The 20,625-nt window shown below is 40.8% G+C and overlaps 1 protein-coding gene across 1 annotated transcript in view; it reads right to left on the bottom strand.

Moving 5' to 3' along the window:
- Positions 1-19,887, bottom strand: part of LRRC4C (leucine rich repeat containing 4C) — a 186,901-nt gene extending 167,014 nt beyond the window's left edge. The window contains exon 1 of the mRNA XM_065945369.1: positions 19,795-19,887. The gene's annotated coding sequence lies outside the window, so the exon portion shown is untranslated. The remainder of the gene's footprint in view (positions 1-19,794) is intronic.
- Between the last annotated feature and the right edge of the window lie 738 nt (positions 19,888-20,625).

The following is a 20,625-nucleotide window of genomic DNA, read 5'->3' as shown; positions in this document are numbered from 1 at the left end:
CTAAACGGAGAAAATAAAATTAACTGTCTTAAGGCAAAGAGCACACAGTTCAGGACTTTTAACAGACACAAAAGATAAAGAAGGTATAGGAAAGCAAAGAACAGTTATTTAGTACATCATTCTTTTAGTCCATTTGCTTTAGACAAGTAACTGAACTGTCTGGATGGGCTCCAAGAAAGCCTTCTTTTACAGTGGAAGCTACTGTAGTACAAACCACCACGTTCTATTCCATTTTACCATAAACATGTTTTCTCATTTAGATCCTTATTTGTTGGGATGTGAAAGAAGCTGTGAGTCCCTACACAAGTCAAAAAAATCGTAAAAAGTTAAATACAGCTCTGTGAGAAGTGACCACTGTAACTGTTATTCACTTGTGTTAATAAACACAATGGGCTAAAGCACAAACGAATGGAACACGATGAGATTGTTGAAGACAGAAACCAAAGCAGATTTTAAGTGACTCCTTTTTCTGAAAACCAGTTGACGGTCCTAATGCAGGGTATGGAACCCTAACAGCTTCTGACTTGAGTTCTTTTTGATGGCCACACGGTGAAGGTTTCAATTAGGTGTGCATTCCTCCTTCTTCTCGGGGTTGGGGGTAGGCGGACAGTGGCTGGGTGGGCATCTGACATGGAATAGACAGGCCTGACATCTCAGTAGGCGTCAAAATGAAATTCTCCAGATGTCAAAATGGCAAACCATTCCAGAATTCTTGCCTGGAGAATTCCAGGGACAGAGGAGCCTGGCGAGCTACAGTCCAGGCGGTCGCACAGAGTCAGACAAGGTTGAGGGGCTGAGCATGCACAGACCCACAATGAAAATAGAACTGAAGCCACAGCAGGAAGCTTGGAGAGAAAGAGAAGAACAAGCAAGGATTGTTTCTGTAGTCACAAAGAATGCAATTCCTGTCTGATGCTGCTTCGGTCATTTGGCTGCTCCCCAGATGCATGAATACTTCTGAGAAACAGCGAGATCGCTATCTAGTGTGGGAAGTCAAACAAAATTTCAGGGGGAGGGACAGATTCCCGTCAAGCCTCTGGCCACATCCAGGGCTTCCCTTTTAATGAGTTAATATAAACATCAAACCAAGTGCTGAATCAATGAATTCACCTACTTAATTTTGTAGTTAATTAGTGGAAGCAAGTCTAAAATGAAGTGCTTACCCTGCAGAATTGCCACACACACAAAATAGGCAACTCTAATGTGAAGTAGGACTTGGCAAGATAGAGACAGGAGAAGAAAGAGAGAAATTTGACAAGCATGCTTTTTTAAAAAAAGAGAAGGGCAAGAAGATGTAAAGAAAGGAAATAAGCTGGCCAGAATATCTGGGAAAAGGAACAAGGGAAAGACATTTCCATTCTCTCTGGCAAATGCAGTCTTGTTACCTGCAAATAGTTCTATGAAATGCCTTAGACTTTAGAAAGAGAGTGCTCAAAGGACTACTACAGAGCATCTAAATCCAGCTCCTCATTTTACAGGCACTCAAGGATACAAACAGGAAACTTGCTTAGAGTTCTGAGGCCAGGGAGTAGCAGCATCAGTCCTGGAAAAAGTTCTATTTGAAAATAGCATTCAGCAATGGGAAATGAGCATTACCAAGATGCTGTTGGGGAAGCTGCAGAGATACAGGGTCACATTCCTATTTTATTCAGAACCACCGGCTCCAGTTTTTTCTAGGACTCTAAGGTTTATATCTTATGGCAGTATTCTAGACTATTGAACTATTGAAGTTAACTGAAGTTAATGACAGATACAAGAGTCATTTGTCACAGACCAGTGAACCCACACACACACAGTAACTTATCTTGCCAACTATAATGAAATTAGCAGAACATTTTTTTAAAATACCATTTATTACCATAATCATTCACCTTTGAAAAGGTTATTTGGAACCTAATAAAATGACAAGAAAAGAAAAAAGAAAAAAAAGTCAGTTTTTAAATCATATCGACTTAATTTTGTGAGAAACTCACTATGTTCGGCTTCTCTTCCACGTTTGTTCTTGCAAACTTCAGCATCACACCTGCTCATTTTGTGGAGTCTCAGGAATCAATGTCACGTATAAGAATAATATGGAAATATAGGCAGGAGATGTAAAGGAGTCAAACTTCTTTGTTATGCTCCTTGTAACTTTCATAGCACAGGAAGTTGGAAAAAAATGACATCATAAACGTGGACCTTGGTCAAGCCTGGGAAATCCATTATCCTGTGAACACTAGAGAAAAATGGGAGCTAGTAGGACTCTGCAGAAGACACACCTGTCTCTGCCCAGAGAAGCACATAGCTTTGACTTGGTACCTTCACATCTCTGCTAAGCAAATAGCCACGGGAAACCTGAAGCTTTGATCTACTGCTCTTCAAACAACCGCTCTCTAAGGGTGTCCTGCAGGAAACTCAGCAAAAGAGAATTCCTCTTATGTCAAAGAAAGACACACTGTCAGATGGGGTCCTCCAACAGAAAAGGTTGCCTGTTCCCAAGTAGAATCTATGAGGCTCTTTATTAAGAAAATTAATGAAAATCTAATTAAAAACAAAGCACTGCTCCATAAAATCTTGTTAGATCAGCAGTTAGAAGCTTATAAAAGGAAAAATATATCAGTGGCAAAGCATATACTGAGCATGTCTTATAGGCAAGGCTTGGGGGTGAAGACACATAAGTGACAGCCAAGGGCTGACCTCAGGTGAGAAAAACAGACAGTAGGTACATAGAATGATTACCTCTACTGAGCAGGGTATAGGAAATGAACACAATACACCCTAGCCAGAGGGACCAGAGACCAAATTGCCAACATCCCCTAGATCATAGAAAAAGCAAGAGAGTTCCAGAAAAACATCTACCTCTGCTTCATTGACTGTGCCAAAGCCTTTGACTGTGTGGATCACAACAAAGCATGGAAAATTATTAAACAGATGGGAATACTAGACCACCTTACGTGCCTCCTGAGCAATCTGTAAGCAGGTCAAGAAGCAACAATTAGAACTGCACATGGAACAATGGACTGGTTCCAAATAGGGAAAGGAGTACATCAAGGCTGTATATTGTCACCCTGCTTATTTAACTTACATGTAGAGTTCATCATGCGAAATGCTGGGATGGATGAAGCTCAAGCTGGAGTCAAGATTGCCAGGAGAAATACTAATAACCTCAGATATGCAGATGACACCACCCTTATGGCAGAAAGCAAAGAGAAACTAAAGAGCCTCCTGATGAAAGTGAAAGAGGAGAGTGAAAATCCTGCCTTAAAGCTCAACATTCAAAAAATGAAGATCATGGCATCCAGTCCCATAACTTCATGGCAAATAGATGGGGAAACAATGGAAACAGTGACATACCTTATTTTCTTGGGCTCCAAAATCACTGCAGATGGTGGCTGCAGTCATGAAATTAAAAGATCCTTGCTCCTTGGAAGAAAGCTATGACCAGCCTAAACAGCATATTACAAAACAGAGACATTACTTTTCCAACAAAGGTCCATCTAGTCAAGACTGTTTTTTCCAGTAGTCATATATGGATTTGAGAGTTGGACCATCAAGAAAGCTGAGCACCACAGAAGTGATGCTTTTGAACTGTGGTGTTGGGGAAGACTCTTGAGAGTCCCTTGGATTTAAGGAGATCCAACCAGTCAATCCTAAAGGAAATCAGTCCTGAATATTCATTGGAAGGGCTGATGCTGAAGTTGAAGCTCGAATATTTTGGCCACCTAATGTGAAGAGCTGACTTATTGGAAAAAACCCTGATGCTGGGAAAGATTGAAGGCAGGAGGAGAAGAGGATGACATGGTTGGATGGTATCAATGACTCGATAGACATGAGTCTGAGCAAGCTCCAGGAGTTGGTGATGGACAGGGAAGCCTGGCATGCTGCAGTCCATGGAGTGGCAAAGAGCCAGACATGACTGACCGACTGAACTGAACCAACCTGAACACCATAGCCAAGACACAAACTGATATTGAGAGAAGAGAAAGAGTTGAGAAATAGAGGTCCTCTGGCAGAATGCCAGATTTTGGGGTCCAGCACGTATTTCATAAGTGAGGCTTTACAAGTAGGAGAACCGCACAGAAGCAGTGCCTTTGCAAGATAAACAACTGGTGATAAAGATAGACAGGACTGAGAAGGATAAATCAGGGCATGATTATAGTTATCTGGGCCTGATAAGTGCTAAAAGCCTGAGTTAGGTTAGGAAAGGGGCATATTCTACATAGAGTGTAAAATAAGAACCTACTCTGTCTTGCCAGCCCCAAGGGACAGGAAGCAGTGGTTCAGATATTGTAAAACAGTGATTAGTCCAAGCCTCTTCCATTTGTTTTTTAAAAGACCTTAGAGTGGGGGATAAGAAGCCACAATTGATATTAAAATCACTTTATATTCTTTGAACAGAAGATATTGGGTCAAATATATGGGAGGCAATCAGGAGAATAATTCTCAGCTGTCAAACCATGCCCAGAATCCAGCGTCTATTACCAGGTATGCAGTTCTTTCTCTTTTTATCTTGAGCCCTAGAGAAAAATAAATGACACATGTCTCTAGAAGGCCCTTCAGAAGTCAGGTAGGAATTCAGTACATAGAGGTAAGGCTCTGGGGATCATGCGTGTGCATCTGTATGTGTGTACACGGGCACTGAGTGAGCAAGCATTTGTGTCCATAGCTCCTGCCATGACAGCGTGGTGACTGCTTCCCTTGTTCCTGCAGGGTTTGTCTCGCAAGCAAAAGAAAAGGAGATAGGCTGAAGGAGTAAGAAAACTGATTTGGGGCATTGCCTCCCATCTGGCCTGATGCCCAGATGAGCTGAGAATAGCAATTTTGTTGGGCGACTTCTTGAGAACGACAGCAAAAACAGTGTCTCAGAGCTATGCCCCCTTCTGCTTCTCCCACGTACTATCCTGGTGGGGAAGAGTAAAGAGTCTTAGGAACCACTGAGGAAAGGGTCAAGCGTTCCTTTTCTATCTATGGAAGAAGACGTCTTCTGATGGTTACAGCTGAGTAAAGAAATGCATGGCATAGCCTCATGCAGCCAGGCTCATGATAATTAGTATCACTGCATCTTAAGGATGAGGGCCTGCCAACCACTAATATCTGCAGAGGTATTGAAAGTTCAGTTGCCAGGAGACCACTGAGAGATGAAAGGTTTCTTCACTTTTCCCAACGTATGACAAACAACAAGCCCTCCTAAACCACCTCTCAGGTTTATGTGTGATGATCTCGAATGGCTATATTTAAAATAAATGGGGAAGGGAAAGCCTTACTTTTACATCTAGAGTTGTGGCAGAGCAGCTGCCCTGGCTGGGTTAAACCACAGGCTGAAAAGTACTATAATGGATTGTCAAAATGGAGAATACCTAAGAAAAGAAGGGGAGGGGGAGGCAGGACAAATAAAAAGCAAATGAAGGTAAAGGAAAGACTTACTCTGGCATTTCAGTTTCTTGAAACTTAAAAAAACAAACTTAAGATTGTTTTTTGTTTGTTTTTAGTTAAGTAGTCTCCTGTGAGAGGCGGCACAGCAAAGCCCAGAAACTGCAGGGTTGACCAGAAATTCAAAAGAGAACTGTTATTTATTAGTTCTGTGATTTGAGGAAGTCATTAAGCCTATCCAAACTGTCTATCCTTCATACTAAAAAATGCACTTATTTGCTTGTGGATTCAATGTTGTTACAAAGCTAAAGCATATGGAATAGCACCTACACACAGTAATTACTCAATAAATGTTCCTTATTGGTTTCCTATTAACCATTGGATGCTTTTGAACTGTGGTGTTGGAGAAGACTCTTGAGAGTCCCTCGGACTTCAAGGAGATCAAACTAGTCAATCCTAAAGGAAATCAATCCTGTATATTCATAGGAAGGACTGACGCTGAAGCTGAAGCTCCAATACTTTGGCCACCTGATACGAAGTGCTGACTCATTAGAAAAGACCCTGATGCTAAGAAAGACTGAAGGCAGGAGGAAAACAGGATGACAGAGGATGGGATGGTTGGATGGCCTCACTGACTCAGTGACATGAGTCTGAGCAAGCACCGGGAGATGGTAAAGACAGGGAAGCCTGGCTTGCTGCAGTCCACGGGGTTGCAAAGAGTCGGATACAATTGAGCAACTAAACAGCAACAACAAATTATTGGTTCCTGACACTATTGTTATTATTATTGAAATTTTATAAGGCTGTGAGATAAAATATGCAAAATAAACTACTATAATTTCTACCATATAACAAGTAATCAAAAATGCCCATCTTCATTTAACTTTCCAGGCACAGCCTCTTCCACCAGTAATTTTCTCTACATCTTTTATGAGAAGCATATGAACATGGTTTGATTCTCAGAATTATTGCATGACAGAAGCATGTCATTGCATAAGCATGAATATAGTACCTACACTATGCACAATATGGCTACACAGTGTGAAGACTTCAAAAGAGATTGTTCCTAGTCCTAGAACCTTCTGAGCAGTCCTCTGCTTTGAACAGGACTGACTTCTCAACAAAGATTTGTATTCAAAGCTTAGACACTTATTTCCTCTACTTCATCCATTAAGAAGCAAAGGATACCATGCCATATTACCTGAGTCGCCATCCCTGGGTGGGCAGAATGGAGAATTTAGGAATGGATGGCATGACCGCTGAGATCTTTGCAGTGGCAAATTCAGTGAAATCAAAGCTGGATAGACTCACACCCATGGCTGGTGCAATTGACCAGGAGCGTGGGTGTTTGAAATTATTTAAAAACCTCTACCAATAAAGTGAAGAGGATTCTTTTGTTTTTGCTTTTGTTTTCTCACTTCCAAAAAAACCCATAAATTCCCTTTCAAAAGCAAGGACTTGTTCCTAAGAGATGAGAGGAGCAATGCAAAAACAGCATGAATGCAGATGAAGTTGTTGCTCTGAAAAATTGATAGCTACAGCCAGATGATTTGCTGGAAGAATAGAACTCCTTAGATGGTTATTAAAACTTCAATACCTATATACAACATAACATTACAGAGAAGTAGAAACAAAATTAATCCTTGTAGCAAGTTACAATGTGAAACAAAACAGCCCATCCTTCCTGCTCACAGCCATTAGACCTATGGTTATTTGTGATTATCTCTCCATCTGCAAATTCTTCTTGTCTCTCCAGTGCCCCTAAATTCCATCTAGCGATGTATCTGACCCTCAATTCCATTCCCTTCAAGGCCGTGATTGGTCCAGGAGTGAGCATATGGCCTAAGTTAGTCGAGTCACCTTAGATCTCAGGATGCTCTCTGGGAATAATGGGATAAAAAGTGTGAATCTTTTTTTTTTTTTTTTTTGGTTGAGGGGTAAGGAAGTGCAAACCCAATAGTCTAAGGATGGAAATAGTCCATGTAAGAATTCTGAGCCAAGAGAATTACAGAGAAATAGAGCAAGAATCCCCATGACATTGTTAGCATCTGGATCAAATCATAACTGAACTCCATGCACTGCAGGCCTTTTCAGTTGCATATGTCAGTAAATTCTCTGTTTTTGCTTAATCTAGTTAGATCTTTTAGTTTTTTCCAATGTAAGACATCACAGCTGATACAAGACATCAGTTTCACAAGAAAACTTTAACATGGTTGAATTTAAACTTTTGATCGAGAATGAATGCAACAAAAATCTATTTCAACGACCCTATTCTTCTTTCAAACTGTAGAGTTATATCAAATATATCAGGAATTTACCATTCCAAATTCATAAATTCATCTTCCAATATTATTTTACTTTTTTTCATTAAGCAATCTGCCCTTAACTATTTTTAATTTTGTTCTGCCTTGAGGCACAAGCCTAGTGATTATTTCATAATATTGTTGTATGAAAACACCTCTGATATTTTTACAAATAATAATTTGAGTGTTTTCTACATGCAAGCATTCTGCTAAAAGCTTTATACGCATTATTTCAATTATAACTCACCACAACTCTGTACTATATTTATTCTCATGCTGCACATGAGAATGTGAGGTTCAAAGGGGGTAAGTAAATTGGCCAAAGCTACAGATCTAAGCAGGGACAGGACTCCAGTCAATCTGGCTCCTCTGTCTATGCTGTCAAATTATCCATCTTATAGAATCATTGTCCAGTCTAAATAAGAGACAGGCACAGTACCTGGCATACAGCATTCAGCACTTGGCAGCTACTACCAACGGGGCTATTGAGTATGAATGTTCATTGGAAGGACCGATGCTTAAGCTGAAATTCAGATACTTTGGCCACCTGATGTGAAGAGCTGAGCCTTAGAAAAGACCCTGATGCTGGGAAAGATGGAAGGCAAAAGGACAAGGGGGCAACAGAGGATGAGATGGTTAGATAGCACCACTGACTCAGTGGACATGAACCTGAGCAAACTCCGGGAGATGGTGAAGGACAGAGGAGTGTGCTGCAGTCCATCCGGTCACAAAGAGTCAGAGATGACTTAGTGGCTGAACAATAAGAACAAATGGGGCTATGTGTTGGGAGATAACATTTGATTCTAAAATCTCTAGTATATGAATCCCCCCCCCCCCGCCCCCAAAGCAAGAAGTCCCTCTTTATTAACAATACAAAGTCTCTGATGACTCTGGGCTTCCCTGGTGGCGCAGTGCTAAAGAATCTGCCTGCTAAGCAGGAGACAGAGGTTCCATCCCTGGGTTGATAAGATGGGAAGATCCTCTGGAGAAGGAAATGGCAACCCACTCCAATATTCTTGCCTGGGAAGTTCCATGGACAGAGGAGCCTGGTAGGCTACAGTCCATGGGGTCGCAAAGAGTCAGACACGACTTAGCAATTAGACAACAACAACGCTAATGACTCATTTAGCCCTGAAATACCCATCATCTCTTTCAGGTGAGTATCTGGGCATACGTGCCAGGAAGTCTAGAGACAACTTTAATGCCAGTTGTAGGGAAAAGAGAGGGGGCCTCTGGGTGTCAGAACCCACTGGCTGCCTCCAACCTATCTGTGAAGCTCAAAACCTTTCACATGCCCTCTCTACAAACACCTAGATGTGTTGTGCCTCATCCCGGTCCACACTGAAAGACCCAGAGGCGCCTTACAATGAACAGTAGATAGAGAAGGATGAGACTGAAAGCTTTAATACAGACAGAGCCTCTGTCCCTTCTTGGCTGCAGTCAACAGCAGCAGGGTTGGACCTGAAGTGATGGCGCGGTGCCGGCAAAGCACTTTGGCACATGCCGGGATATGAAAGGCTCTAATGAGACCCATTTCACAATTCACTGGCCACGTGCATTCAGCAGGCAAAGATTTCTTCTGAACGTCCCCACAATATATCCTCCGGCCCAGGTCTGCAGTGAGTCCCCCATCACGCACAAAACCAGATCTCTCACTGTCCCCTCACGTTTCTTTCTTTGGCAGTAAAAATCAGCTCAAGGAGAGGCAGCAGCCTTGCTTGAAAGAGACAGGAGGCATTTGCAAGGCAGAGCTCTCTCTCAGGGTCTGCAGGAACCTTCCTGAGACCGGCAATGCATGCTAATCCTTCTCCAGTTAAGAGAGTGGGCTCTGTCATAGGAAAGTCACTGTTCTTTCTAATTGTCAGAGACTGCTGCTCTACACTTGCCTGCAGCGATCCGATTAACATATCACCACAACACCAACCCTTATAATATGTTTTGTGTCCTACCAACAAGGGAAAGCCCCAACCCTGCTTCCAACCACAGCTTCCATCTAATTAGGTCTTTAATAGGTAAACACAGGTGGGAATACAGAAAGCCAGAGAGGAAGCTCTATGTCTGACTCACTTTCTGCCTAAAAGTGACTCCTGGACTTGGAATATTTTTGTGGCTCATAAGGAAAGAGTTGAGAAGGTGAGGGGAAAAAAAGAAAAAGAAAAGACAGACGAAAGGCAAATAAGGATGGAAAGATAAGGACTAAGCAGTCAGGGAGGTAGGGAAGGATAGAGGGAGGATGAGAAGGAGAAGGAAACCCTGTTTGCTCCTTTGGGGAACTGAAAAACATGTAACTTCTGCTGGAAGCGATTGCCATGGCAACGTTCAAACAATACAGAGAAAGCCTTCCTAGTTCCATGCTTGCCTTCCCAAACAGCACTGTGTAGACATTAACTCTTAGGATGACTCCTGACTTTCTGTCTCTTCAGTTAGAAGAAATCACAGTCCCCTGATCACTCCCCATAATGCATTTGAATTCATTCACCACACCCAGGCTCTGGTCCCTATCTAGGGCTGTGCTTCTCTCTAGAGATCCACTAAATATACTCAGCCTTCTCTCTGCCCGGGTTACAACAGCACTGTAGCCAGGCTCAGAACAGAGCAATCTCTCTCTCTCTTTCTTTGTCTCTCTCCTTTCCTCCCTCCCTCCCTCTCTCTCCCTCCTTCTCCTAAGGTTGTAAAAATCAGCACATTCTGAGAGCCGGCTCACATTCAACCTTAAACCATCCTAAAGAAGCACAATTTTTATATTTTCAAATGCCATGCACCTTAAAAAATGAAACTTTTAGTTACTGAGCTTTCCAACATCATTATCAAGTCAATAGTTAAAGAAAAACAAGCTATTGTCTTGAGAATGAGGTCCTTAATGCTATGATTCCTAGAATCAAAAAAAAAAAAAAAGAAAACTATATGGACCATAGGATATTTATTAAAACATTACAAATAAAACAAATGACTTGTTCTAGGCAGGACCACATCTACAATTATAGATGGTTTTAATAATTAGAGGACAGTAGTAGTCATCCTAAGAGAAAAAAAAAAGTTAAATACTCTTTTTTAATCTATGAAACTTAACCACCATCCCTGATACTTATCTTATCAACAAATAAATATGTGTATATTTATAAAGGAATGACTAGATTCTCTTATATTCCCTCCACTGACTTGGTGAAAATTGATGGAATAAAACACATAGACCCTTCTCAAGCAAAGAGGATTGTCTCAGAGGTTCGCACTTTGGCAGAAGCAAGTATGCATTTGCTATTATTTAGTGGAGCCAGTGCTGAGCTTGCTCTCTCATTTACTATGGCTATTATTAGTGATTCCTATTAGTATTATGAGAGATGATAACAGCAACCCCTACACTGGGAAGAAAACTAGAAGACAAACATGGAAAATATACTGAAAGAAAAGCATATGTTCCAATTCAACATATTCAAGACATTTATATTCAAAGATTGAAGGATAAAATTAAACCATAATTAAATGGGTCTTACCATTTAGCATTTTCATTTAACTTCAGTGTCTTCTGCTGTTTCTTATGAAAGAAAGGAGGAAGAATCCTTCTAAAGCATGAAACCAGAGCATCTCCTGTGAATATATACCTGGCTCCATAAAACCAGGTATTTGCACCAAAGTTTTAACCCAGACACTTTTAGTGAGGAGAATATATTTTTTAATTCTCCCATTGCATACGCCCTTATTTGGGCATGACTGAAAATTAAAAGTCATGATTCTTTCCTGTAGTCATTGCTGACTAAGACGGTCCCCTTCATACAACTGTGCAGCTCCTGCAATGCCCAGCTCCAAGTCGCAACTCCATTTTTGGGAACAATATTCTTTGCGAACAATGCCATTAAGGAGTATGCATTGCCAAACCTGCACTGAGCCTATTAGCAGCTCTAAATTAGAGCATAAGATTAGCACCAAAATATATTTCCAGAATTATTTTAAAGACTGGAAGCCTCAAAGACAACTCTTATCAATATTTCAAAAAGCCAATTAGAAATCATGCATGTACTGCTATGATGGCATATGGTATTTTGCAAAACATCTTTTGGCTCAGTTTATATCAACTCAAGGTCACAATGTTCAATCAGCACATTTCAAGAATGGGGATGGGCAGGTATATGTTTGCAATTAGGAAAGTGGAGGAACAAGTTGCAATGTATTTATTGGGAAAAGTTAAGTTTTGAAACATGGATCCCTAGAGGAAAAATAATAAAAAGTTGATCTTAGTGGGAAAAATATTGGGAAAATAATGGCCTGTACCAGAGACTGAATTCAAGGAAGCTCTTCACCCGAAGGATGTGTTAGATCAGTCCACCCCTTGGTTGACTCTGCCAAAATACATTTGAATATTCTTGTGCATTATATTAACAAGATGTGGGAGATGACAAGCAGGTAACATGTGGTTCATTTCCTAAAAGAAATCACAATCCAGTAGGTTTCAGCCAAGTAAACATTGATATAAGAGTGATCAGAGCTATCACAGCTCTATGAACAAAATGCTGGTGTAACAGAGACAAGAGGATTCATGGGTCTAGGAGAGCTGGGAAAGACTTTCCCAGAGGAGGTAACCCGCTCTGAAATTTGACCTGTGAAGAGCAGATCCTAGGCAAATGGAGTAGCTTTCACAAAGCTGGAGCCAAAATCTAGCCTGGGATATGCCCAGAGAAATAAAACCTTCAGTATGGAAGGGAGACCAGGCGGTACCGAGGAAAAGCGTCCACCTGCAAATATGCAGATTTGATCCCTGCGTCAGGAAGATCCCCCGGAGTAGGAAATGGCAAACCATTGCAATATTCTCTCCTGGAAAACTCCATGGACAGAGGAGTCTAGCAGGCTACAGTCCACAGGGTCATGAAGAGTCGGACATGACGGCATGCACGCATGCACCTCTGGTATGGCAGACAGATGAGAGGAATAAACAGGCTGGTCAGAGTGTGTATCATCAGGAGAAGAATCTGAATTTTATTCTATATTCACAGAATACAGAGGAGGGAATGCTCAGCTTTATTTCTTAGTAAGGTCCCTCTGAAGGAAATATGAATGATGGACCATATTGAAGAAAAGGTAGCATCAGAAAGATTACTTAGGAAGGTATCTAGGAAAGAAACAATAAACATTGGACTGAGGGATAGAAAAGCTAAGTTTGAGACAGTGAGTAAATGGATGAATAATTTGATTAGTGGTTAAAGAGATATTGATATGAAACTGAAAATATATAGGCTCCTGGAGAGAAAGTAATCAATTACAGTAAGTGGATTAGATTTGTGAGGCCTACAAAAGACCAGGTAAGAAAGTGAGATCTTGCTGGCCCTGGAGATTTAGGGCTTGTCAGATTACACAACGTGGTTGGGCCAAAGATATGAGTATCTTCTCTCCAAACAAGCCCAGTAGACATCTCAGAGATGCAGAGAGACTGGGAATAGAACTGATTCATAGAAGAGGCTTTCCACATTTCAGGAGAGAGCAGGAGAGGGCAGGAGGAGGATAAAGTGGAAAGAATAAAGGAGGTGATAGCAAATGGCAGATCAGTCCCACAGGAAGAGTTTCAGAAGAAAGTCAGTGGCAACCAGTACTACTAAGTGCTACAGAGGTTTAACATCACAAGGACTGAGATCAGGTGATGGGGGAGGGTGCCCACAAACCAGGAGTGCATCAGATTCCTAGGATACTGTAACAAAACTCCAAACTTAATTATTAGCATTGACCTTATTTTTCATATGATCATGAATTTCCAGATGATCTCATAGTATTTTGCACCAAAGTCTTTCTGTCCAGTAGTTGTGTTGAGTGAGTTAGGACAACTTTTTCCCAAGTCTTTCTTAGAAGTTATCTCTTCCTCAGGTAGGAGCACATTTAGATATTAAAAAAGACTGATCAAAAGATAGATGCAAGGTATCTGTAACCTAGTATCTGAAAACTACAGATATCTGAGTCCCAATTAAGATATTCAGTTTGAGGACAGTGAGCTGTCATGCGTATTTGATACCAAGGCAACATGTTTGCATTTACTGATTCTGATCCTGTTTCTAAAGTCCTGAAAGATGGAGCTCCTACCTCCAGCTCTATCCAGCAACTTAGTTGCTGGATAACCTTAGACCAATTACTTATCCTCTTTATGTTTCAGTTCCCCAAGTGAGAACTCTGGAGAAAAATATAAGTTATATTATCAGCATAGTACCTGGTACATATTAAATGCTCAATAAATGGTAGTTACTATCATAATTATAAAATTATACCCATAACCTCAGTTATATTGAAAGCACCCACAACCATAAAAAGCTGTCATCGGCTTATGCCTAAGTTGAAATAAGTTTGTTAATCTTACATAAGTTGTTCATTATTTTTAAACCTCACTATGAATCTGACATTGGAAACATTATCAAAAATAATATTATCCACTTTGAAAGCAAAGTTGCAAAAGATCCTCATTTATATACTCAGTAAACATAAAGCAAAACACTCACAGACTTTCAGTTAAATGTTCCCGTTTCTGTGGAAAATAACCAAAGAATTCAATGAGAAGAAAGAAAGTGAGCTAGCATTTATTGTGTACTAACCACGTGCCAAACATTTAGACATCTTAATTAATGCTCCCAAAATAACTGCCAGAAAAATGATCTCCATTTTTATTGTTGAGCAAAATTGAGACATAGCAAGCTTAACTTGCCTACTTAGGATCCAGCTAACAAGGAGTGAAAAACATTTGAGACCCAATGTCTGCCTACTCCAGGTTTATTCTATTTCCCCTTCACGCCCTCTAGATACTTTCTTTACCTTTATACTTTGCATATCTGTCATTGTGACAGATTCTGCCTTTCTCACAGAATACGATGCTGTTCTCCACGTTGTGACAACTCAAGCTGGAATCAGAGATTTTGTATGTTTTCAACTCCTAGGAATCTTGAATTTCTCGGTAGTCAGTTATGAATTCAAAATCCTAAAATCTTAGTGCTTGAGAGATCTTTAGTTTTTTTTTTTTTTTTTTTTTTGTAGATCCTTAGTTTTTAACTGTTATTTCACAGGAAAGAATATAAGACCAACCTAAGAGAGATGAGGTGACTTTATCAACTGTTATAGTCCATTACTGATAGCACTAAGATTAAGAAAAATACACTGTATCACAGAGCTTCCAGATCTCAGCTTTTCCAACAGAAAGAAACCACTCAAAGGGTGCTTAAAACGTCTGTGTGTATGTGCAGGTGTGACAACGCACACAGACACAGAGCCATTATGCTCATTGATGTTCCTCATTAAGCTTCCACAGGTTCCTAAGGACCAGGCTTCTTATGTGTATACACCTGCATTTGAGTTTTTGGAGGTGATCCTCTTAATTAAGCTCAATCACTCATTCAGGGAATATCTACTGCAGGCACACCAGTTGTTAGACACTCTTCTGAGATGCTAAGGACACACCGAAGCACAAATAAAATCCTTACCCTCAGAGAGTGCTACAAGTAGTGTTTCTACCACAAGACCTGCCCAATCAAGTTTCAACTGCTGAATTTACATTTCTCCAGAGAAATCATTTTGAAGAAACATGCAATAGACTCTTGATCCCTTGGAAGCATCTTCTAACACACTGTTTATAAACTATTATTTTATATGCCTATATTATAAAATACTTGACAATCTAACGTTTACATGGACAGACAGTACATTTTACACAATTCATAAGGTATGCTATAATCTTTCTTAAAGAAATGGCATTCACTAAAGCACTTCCAAATACATTTTAAAAGTCTAGGACCTTACCAAAAACAGCTAAATCTATTTGTGTTACTCTAACCTTGTCTATCAATTTCTCATTTTTTAATCTATATCAATAGGAATTATATGAACAGCTTCCCTCAAACAAGATCCTATCTGTTTTCTGCAAACTGTTTGCTACCTATACTAAGATCAGAGGTGCTCAATTTAAATGTGCATTTATTGAACACTTGCTGTGCATGACATAGGACAGTCTGATTCCATCTTTATATCAGTCAGCTCCATGAGGTTGTTGTTTTTACCTCTCTTTTACAGATAAGCAAACAGGCTTAGAGAGCTTAATGGCTCACATTAACCCAGTGGAAAGCTGAGTATCAAATTAGGATGCTGAAGTTTGAATTTACCCAATTTCTCAGTCATCTTTAAGAAGCACACCAAAAGGTAAAATAAACAAAACCGTAAGAACGCTCACAAATGATTTCCATCTCTTTTTAAGATCAGTGAAAATAGTAAGCTTTAGGATGCTTTTCCAAAGCTAGCATAGAATTCAAATTGCTTTCCTAATTGAAAAGAAGCAGTACAAACATCCAACGGGCAACCCCTCAGCCTGACTGTCTTACCCGCAGCTGAGACATCAAGAATACTAATAATTAAAACAGTAGGATTCTTTTTCCCTCAGAGGGAGAACAGGTTTCCAGAAGCATATTGAGGGAATGGACAAAACTTTTGGCTGCCGATGTAGAGAATGAAATTATAAACTGTGACCATGACTGACAGTCTCGGAAAACTACTGGCAAGTTGGTGTTGGAAAATTTGCACGTGCAAACAAAAAGACACTTAAGTCCGCATGAAATTTTGACCCCACAGAGTCTAGTGAGTCTTATCCTTTCACACAAATGAAGATATATAACTAACATGGGATTCATTATAACTAGGAAGACCGTGAATCCAAATTGTGGACTTGGGTATCTTAATATTAGTAATGTAATTTTAAACCACCCAATTTAATCATATGCTTGCCAAGAAATCTGCCTTTACTTTGTGCATTCCACATCCAGATAATGCAATATGTAGCCAAAATTATACCATTAATATATAATTATCTCCTGCAACTTTTAGACCAAAAGAACATAGAACACAAGAATAGCAATATTTTCCCCTAAAATCTCATTTAAGTATTACTTTTGCTGAGAATTATGTTTCTAAGAAAATAATGCTTTTCAATTTCCACCTTGAAGCAATGTTTCATATCTAAAATGATATATCATAAAAACTCTCTCCTCATAAGACCTCAAAAGAAGAATCTGGCAACTACTGTAGGGTAAGTGGCACATTTGCTGGTTCTTAAGTGTAGCCATCAGAACTTGCAAAGTGCTTGGCCAGCCTGTATTCATCCCAGGAAGTTAATCCAAATTAATCCAAGAACAACCATAACAAACACTCTCCTTAGAGAGCCTATTAGGCTGGGGCTTTGCATACCATTACTTTAAATTCACACGACCATTCTAATTTATTGAAGTCCAATTTGTTAATATTATTCCCATCCCACAGTTGAGAACACTGAAGGCCAGGGAAATTGAAGGCATTGCCTGAAGCTCATAGCTATTAAATTAGAGGAGGAAGACATTTGAAAAGGTAACTTGAAACCCTGCAAAACTTGGCAGCTTTTTGGGCCTGTGGTCTTTAACAAATTCCAGTATATAGTTACCCTGCTCACAAATGTCACTCAGTGGGTACCAACTTCAGTTCTGAAAGAAGCTCATGAGCTAAGTTTCCAGATCTACAGTTGGCCACAGTTCTTTCATCAGTCCACGAGCAAGTTGTCTAAAATACAGAGCCAACTCTGATTGCCAAACCAAAGGAACTAAACCCCAGTCTGGGCAATGCGTGTCCTGAAATGTTGTGCTGGTGACGTGATTCACCAGCCTGAAAAAGGATGACATCCTTAGATGTTCCATCATCTCCAGATTTGAAGAACAGCTTCAAGCGGAGGTGGGTGGGAGGACACATTTCAGCCCACGATTTTAAACACATTCATATTTTCTCTCCCTATCTCCCATCCCCTTCCCCCTCTTTCTCAGTAAAGTTTGCATGTGGGTGTAAATGTGGAGAGGGGGTGACAATGTGAAGGAGAGGGATGCAAGTTGAATCAGAGGAGCAATGAAGAAATTTTGATGTCAAGAAAGAGGGAGAGGAAAAAAGAAAGAAGGCAGGGAGGGCATAAAGAAAGAAAGATAAAGTGACAGACAGAAAGGAAGACAGAAAGAAAGGAAGGAAGAAAGAAAACTCCCCTTTCCTGATTGGCAGAGCCAAGCTGATTGCACGGCTGGGTTTCCCACGTGAATCCCAGAGCTGAGCTACACAACAAAAACCTTCATAGTACACTTTTTTCCCTTCTTCTTTTTTCTTTTTTATCAGTTGTGCTAAGTTGCAACTGAGTAGGAACTTCACGTAACTGGTGTCAATCTATGACCACCACTGATGACTTAACAGTGGTCATGTAAAAACAAAACAAACATGCAAAAAATATCTGCAAGGAATGATGATATGCAGAAGAAACCTACAGGAATCTCAGGGGGATAGGGGTGGGGGGACGAACACAGTCGTGCACAATTATTTTCATAGGTCAGTAAATGCAGTGCCGAACTGTGTCCCAACTGGAAACATGTGCCCAGAAAAATAAATTAGAGAAGTGCTCAGCTGTAGGCTAGTTTAGTTAGGGGTAATGAAAAGGATAAGAATAGATGATGTGAGTGAAAGAACAGACTCAGAGGCTTTTAGCAGGGAGTTTCTGGTTTCTATTATCATTCTCTCATATAAATCTAACTCCACATTTCTTTAATGACTCTCCAGGGACCACCACTCACTGGATTAAATGTGCCCAACACCAGAAAGGAACCAGAAGACTGCTGCCTTTCATCTCCTTTAGGATATGTCAGCATCGTGGATCATATTTTCTTTTCAAGCAGTATTAAAGGTAGGGTTATCTGAGTTCTTCTATTAACTTAAAAAAAAAAAAAAAGACTTAAGACTAAGACTAAAAAAAGATATGAATGCTAGAGATGGACTACCGTTGAGGTCTGGAATATCAGGAGTTTACTGCAAGCTCTCAGGATAAGTACCTTCCTTGACCCTTCTAGATAAACATGGCAGCTTTGGGGAGAGAAGTCATTCCTTCCACGTATGACTGGTATCCTGTCCAGTTTGGATCCTAAACTGACTTTCACCAGCTCTTGTGGGAGTCACCTGTCTCCTATGATCTGGCCATTCACCAAAGAGTTATGGCTTTTCCAGGCCTCAGTTTCCTTTTTTATTGGCATGAGATCTCTGGGGAGTCTTTTGGTTCTAAAGTTATATGAGGCTATGATTCCGATAGAAGGCCCCGGAGAGAAATAATAGAAGACTGACAGGCAGAGTTCTGTTATAAAATAAAGCTAAAGAAAAGCCAGCTCTCTGACCCTGGCAGCGATGGGGGACGGAAGAGATGAAAAGGGCGATCTTCCAGACCCTCAGGCTCTTTAAGCATATTCAACCTTATAAAAAAAATTTCCTTCAGTGGCCTCTTTCCCCCAAGACAAAGCTGGCAGAGGAGAAGCAGTGATGCTCAACCCTCAGACCTTTATCTAAGTTGCCACAGGACACTAGATTTCTGCCCCTTTCTTAGAAGAGCCCTGACCCGATCATATTGGGAAGGTTTCTGGCAAAACTGAAGGCAACTAACTGTCCCCAGGCACCTTCATGGACAGCCTCGCAGTTACTCACAGAAGTGGTTAGAAGGGGGTGGGGTTGAAGGGGGTGGTCCTCTCCTTCCTAGCACTGGGGAGCATGTAGGTACCTTCCAGCTTGTGTGTGCAAGAGAGATGTGCACCCAGCCAGCCGCGGCTCTCCACCACTTCCTCCCCCACCCCTCTCCCCCTCCCTCCACCCACCCACCCACCGGCCAGAAGCCATCCTTCATCTGCTGGGTTTATTATCATATTTCTGTGTTAATACATTCTGTTGATCTGCGATGTCAGGTTGGATAATGAAATTTAAATTGGGTCCCTTCGATTTCCAATGGCTAAACATCTGTGAATCTAACTCTGGGGCTGCCAGGCAACTTAAACGCATTCTTGAGTGTCAATCACACAGCGCAAGGCACCCCACACTGCAGCGGCTTTCCTGGGGAATTTTTTTTTTTCTTTTCTGATGAACATTTGCAAAGGCGTTTGCCCGGTTGCAGACAACCTGCATCATTATAGCAAACCAGCTTATCAGTGAGCACAGCCCAATGGAGCAAACGTGTGGGCCACCTTCTCCCTATTTTCTGGCCTCCCACAGCCAGGTCTTTAGAAACCACACTCAGGGGGTGAAGGGATAAAGGGATCAGGGATGCTAAATTCATGGCCATTTTCTTCACCAATAAATAAGAATAAAAAGGTTCACTCACTGTATTTCAGACTGATCACAGCAACATCCAGATGGATATCCAGGTGGTTAAGAACAAGTGGAAAAATGCATGATCTTGACACCAAAAAGAAAAAAAAGGGGGGTTGGGGGGGAGAAAGGAGGTTGATGAAGAAAAATCCAACTGCAATTATCCGTCAATTTTAGTCAACATAGGCACAAATCCAACTGTCCTCTGCTGGCTTCTCTCTCCCAATCAATGCCTCATTCTGCCGCGGTCAACTTTTCTTCTCCGAAATTTCTTTGCAGATGTATTATTAATTCCCTCTCCTCTTGTGGGAAATTCAAAAAGAAAACACCACCATATCAGGTCTTTACTTTCCTAAAAAAGCCCCAAACTTTTCATTCCAAAAATATCTCCTTGGCTTACTTTCTCCTTTATAGAAAAAAAAAAAAAAGCACATACTTTTCTTTGTGAATCCACGGTTCTCCATTTCCAATCATCCTTTTGGGGAGGGGGGCATCGCTGTTTTTATGGTTATTTATTTATGTCAGAATACATCAACCCCCGCGGGTCTGACACTGGTTTATTTCATTTTGCAATGCTCCCTGTGTGCACATATACACATGTGTGTTAAGATCCAGGTCTTACAAGAAAAAGCTTCATTCTTCCTTCTCTCTTGCACAATCAGTTTATCCACTGCGTTCGGTTCCAAGAGATAGCTGCGTCCCGCATCCTTCATTTTTGCAACGCACCCAACCGCCACCGCCACCAAAAAAAAAAAAAAAAAAAAAAAGTCTCCTTTTACATAGCCGATTCCTCTCCCCAGCCCCCACCTCGATGAAGAATTTGGGGCTCAACTCCCCCCACTCG

The sequence above is a fragment of the Muntiacus reevesi genome, chromosome 9, assembly GCF_963930625.1.
Source record: "Muntiacus reevesi chromosome 9, mMunRee1.1, whole genome shotgun sequence".
Taxonomy (NCBI): domain Eukaryota; kingdom Metazoa; phylum Chordata; class Mammalia; order Artiodactyla; family Cervidae; genus Muntiacus; species Muntiacus reevesi.
This window is presented reverse-complemented; position numbering and strand designations above follow the sequence as displayed.